This window comes from Physeter macrocephalus, chromosome 2 (assembly GCF_002837175.3).
Source record: "Physeter macrocephalus isolate SW-GA chromosome 2, ASM283717v5, whole genome shotgun sequence".
Lineage (NCBI taxonomy): Eukaryota > Metazoa > Chordata > Mammalia > Artiodactyla > Physeteridae > Physeter > Physeter macrocephalus.
The window spans coordinates 56,888,453-56,893,102 of NC_041215.1; the positions used below are offsets into that span (position 1 = coordinate 56,888,453).

Genomic DNA, 4,650 nt, shown 5'->3' on the forward strand with positions numbered 1-4,650 from the left:
TATATATATATATATATACATATATATATATACTAGCTTTGAAATATTTAGGTCATTATAAATTTGTGGCAGCTCTTGAATTATTCAAAACAATCATTTTAAAAAGCCAATTTAGGAATTCTCTTCTGTGATATGCTGTAAGATTAGTGGATTCTTCAGGATTCACCCACCATTTTCTCATTGACCTCATAATAATTATAATTCAAAGTGCTGGTTGACTTTTCTAGTTACCTGATTTGTTAGGACTTCTGCAGTTCTTAGAGAAAGCTCATTCAACCACACCTAGTTTGGAATCCATGTCTCTTTCATGAACATAGCTTGTTCTCACCCTTGGAAACAAATTTAATTTTTGAGCCATTTATGGTCCCTCACTCTAACATGCCTTCCTCTCATTTCCCCATCAAATCATTTATTTACCTCTTTGTTTAGAAACTCTCCTCCAGCTTCCGCAAAGTTCTTCCTGATTAATCCTCTGTGACCCTAATGTCTGCTAGGAAGGATTTAGCAAGTGTGTTTTTTGGAACACAACACTTCTGTGATGCTCTGGGTAAAAGGTTTCATAAATAAAGAACTGAGGGAAGTGTAGCTTCTGTTATCCCTCTCTGGGAGACTTGCAGCATGTTTTAAAAGTTCTGCTATAAGAAGCTTATCTTGATTAACTTATTTGATCACACATTTATATCCCTAGGAGTTGTTGTTCTGTAGAATGGGCTCTAGGATACAGCTGGTAATAAATTGGTATTAGGATTAAGTTTGCTGATATCATTTTCAGAGTATTTAGACATTTCTCCCTAACTTGATATAAAGTGCTTCAGTTTTGTTGTCCCATCTCCCCAAGCACCCACATGTACACTGCTGCAAGTGGGCTTTTAATTCACATGGACTGAATGAAAAATAGAAAGTTCTCGTGACAGATCTAAAAATTGCCATTCCTATCTGGATTTGAAAAGACTCCTCCTATCTTTATTAATATGACCTGGTGACTGCATCTTATGCTGACCCAGTCTGTCCCTTCTTTAATTCTCTAGTCACCACCTTAGTTACAAATGCTGCTAAGCATACTCAACTTCAAAGCCTTGTCACGGGCCTTTTATTTTTGCTCTTCTTGCTACAGCCTGGCCTTTCCCGGGTGTGCAAGTCACAGCTGGTAGTGATAGAGACCAGACGATACCCCAGCAACACATGAAAGGTTTTTACCAGGATGTGGTTTGATGGTTTTGCTTGGGTATTTTGTTGTTGTTATTTTTTCCTTTGGAATGTGAGTTGTGGCTAAGAATTATTTCCCTGATTACATTTTTGCTATCTCTCTGCATTTGGAGAGTTGAAAAATATACAGAGACATAAATAACATGCTTGTGAACTACTTCTCAAGCTAACTAATAGGCTCTTGTAGGTTGACTTTTAGCTGTGACCTTTTGTCTATTCAATCAATATGCTTTTATTATGTCCAAAGTATCATGCTGACATCTTGGTAATACCACTTTTACCAAGGCATCATTATTCTAGATCTTTAAAAAATGTAAATGTTTATAGACATAATTCAGTGAACATTACAGGAAAGATGCCCGCCCTCACACTGGTGTTCGCATCATAACGTGGTGGAGTGTGCATGAGTTTATGGTCACTAGCTGCAGTGCGCTGTGCACCATTCATAGGCTGTTAATATTTAAAATATTTATTGTGTTTTTCTCATTGTAGAATTGTTGAATGGTCATTGTAGAGAACTTGAACAATATAGAAAAGGACAAGGAAGAAATTAAAAATCATCCATAATCTCACCATCATATACATCTCACTATTCATTTCACAGCTGTGGGAAAGTAACGGTATATCTATAACTGACACTCAAGTCGTTAATCTCAGCATCATAACTAGATAGTCTGCCTGTTAGTAATATTTGCCAGACTCAGAACCTGGTAATGATTTCATACTCAGTGGTTCTAAACCTTGCAGTTATCTAGTCCTGAGATGTCTATTTTTTTTCTTTCTGTATTTGTACTTTCTTTAGGTTATCTTCACCAGTCCCCGGACTTAGAACTATGTATCTCTCCAACCCTGGCCACTCCCTGGAATCTTAACTCATGGACCAAACTGCCATCTTAGCATCTCCATTTAGATGTCTAACAGGCTCTCAAACTTAACAAGGCCAAAGCTGAAACCCTGATGTTCCTCTCTCCAGATTTTTTCCCAGGCAGTTTTCCACATCTTAATAAGGAGCATCACATCCACCCAGGGACTCAGGTCAGAGTCTGAGAAGTTGTTCCTGATTGCTCTCTTTCCCTCTCCCTTTCCCCTCATCTAGAAAGAGAAAGATTTGGGATAATGCCAGATTTCTCTGGGCCAGGCCATTATTGAAGAATGTAATTTATAGGGGTCAGTTCTCCCCCTGCTAGAAGGAAATGGAATCCTGTCAGCTCCCATGCCGGGGGTAGGTATGACTTTGGCAGAACAAATGTATTCCATATTGGAAGAAAGGCAGAACCCTTATGGATGACCCAGCAATATGTAGCAGACTTCAACAACTGCTGTTTTTGGCAGCAAAAATCAACCCCACGGGCTGAAATTTTCAAGTGGGGGCCTTCGGAGTAGCTGCCAATAAAGAGTGTTCAGCAAGCTGAGCAAAAAGCAAAGTTCCCCGTGAGCCAAGAAACTAGAGAACCTGGGTCAAAAGAGGTCAGAACCCAGAACAGTGGGTTGTCTTCTCGGGGTGATAGGTTAATCCATTTCCCTTCTTCTTCCACAGGAAACTTTCTGGAATAAGCTGTTGGGTAGGGGCGGCAGGGGAGGGGGCTGAGAAAAAAGTGGGAAGAAGGGAAGGTAGGGAGACACTGGCGCAGTGCTCTTCTGGGGGACAGTTGCTCTGGGAAGGACACTTTGTGTTGTGCAGACTGCCCTGCACACTGGGGGATATGAACGTCTCTGATCTTGAATGCTGGAAGTAAATGAGAGTAAAGGCCAGAAGTGTCTATTAGTCGTTGTGATAACTGAAAATGTCTCTACATAGTTCTGTGGATCTGGAGCCGTCCCCAGCTTCCTTGGAGTCTCTTGAGAGTCTCTTGGAATCTCTTTCCTTAGGAAGGAAAGAAATCTTAAGAGAGATTTGAAGGAAAGATATGTGTGTGTTTGTGCATTTGTGTGTATGTGTATGAGAGAGAGAGATTGATTGATTGATTGATTGATTGATTGATTAGGAAAGAAATCTTAAGAGAGATTTGAAGGAAAGATATGTGTGTGTTTGTGCATTTGTGTGTATGTGTATGAGAGAGAGAGATTGATTGATTGATTGATTGATTGATTGACTGATTGGTGAGAGAGCGATTTTTCCCATCTGGGGTGGTCAGACTTAGGATGTGGAGACTCTTGGGATCAAGAGCAACCTCTGCTTCAGGATCCTCAAGGATCCTAAGACAGGGCAGAGTGTCCATCACCAGGGTCCTAGGGGAGAACTCCTCCATCCTCAGCTGTCAGGGAGTTCTGGGGCCCAGCCAAGATTAGATTTGTTTTGCCATATGCAACTAAAATCCTGTTGGAGTAGGATTCTGTTACAAACGCTTAAATAGCCAGAGTGTGTGACACACAGGAACATCTGTGATGTCATTTTCTCTGTGATACATTCCACCGGCCTGAGTAATGCTACCTAAATAACATATGTTCTAGCTCTCTGCAGCCTGTGCTTGAGACTAGGAATCACTTTGCTGATCACACTCATATGGAAAGATGGGTACAAGGGATAATCTTAGACAGCTTAGACTCAAACCAGTCGTGAATATTTAATTTTATAAATACACCAACATGCAGCAAGCATCCCCTTAGGCTGGTTATTTCACTTTTCTGAACCTGTTTTCCTATCTGTAAAACAGGGCTATTGATACTTACTTTAAAATGCTGTAGGAAAGAACTGATAAAATAATTATGTAAATTATCTAATACAGATTTTGTGACTCTATAAACCTTAATTCCCCAACTAGCCAGATAGTCCTGGAGTAAGGAAATTACTTTGACCTTATATAGTTTTATAAAACTTTATCTTCTTCAGGTACTTTCCAGCCTTCCTCCTGACCTTCCCATGATTTTGCACAGCCACCACTAGACAACTCAGAAGAATGACTCTTACCCTTATCCAGGTAGATTACACATCACACTACAATTTAACCTGGAGCATCAGACAATATGGGGACGTGAGCAGGAGAAGGGGTTCTGTAATTTTTATAGAGCCGAAGAAAGGAGGCAGTATACATGTTAATCTGGGCATCAGATGCCAATTTTGTTCTAACAAATTGGTGGAAACAAAGAGGAAGGGAAAAAAATTGCACTCTAAACTGATTCAGGCAGCACCAGCATCTATACACCTCATTGCATGACTAAGCATTTGTTTGCTGTCCTGTAACCTAACCTTGCTGCCACATACCTTTAAATATCTGTGAAAAACTCAAATAATTGGAGAGATTCCTTAAGAGGCATGCAGAAGTTACAGAAGTCAAGGATGTCAGTAACAATATAAACATTAAGATGATAAAAATGAGGTTGGGATACTTGTAGTCAGATGTCAAAATGGAACGGGCTGTTAATGGTGCTTCCTTTAGCTGCTCTTCTCTCTTTCCCGCATCCTTTCTTATTTAGACAGTCTCATCTCTTTCCCCCAACCCCTGT

At 40.1% G+C, this 4,650-nt stretch overlaps 1 long non-coding RNA gene across 1 annotated transcript in view; it reads left to right on the forward strand.

Moving 5' to 3' along the window:
* The window catches only part of LOC102993068 (uncharacterized), a 179,172-nt gene extending 174,764 nt beyond the window's left edge, over positions 1–4,408 (forward strand). The window contains exons 5-6 of the long non-coding RNA XR_003676505.2: positions 2,009–2,241; positions 4,037–4,408. This is a non-coding gene — a long non-coding RNA (uncharacterized lncRNA). The remainder of the gene's footprint in view (positions 1–2,008; positions 2,242–4,036) is intronic.
* The last annotated feature ends 242 nt before the right edge of the window (positions 4,409–4,650 follow it).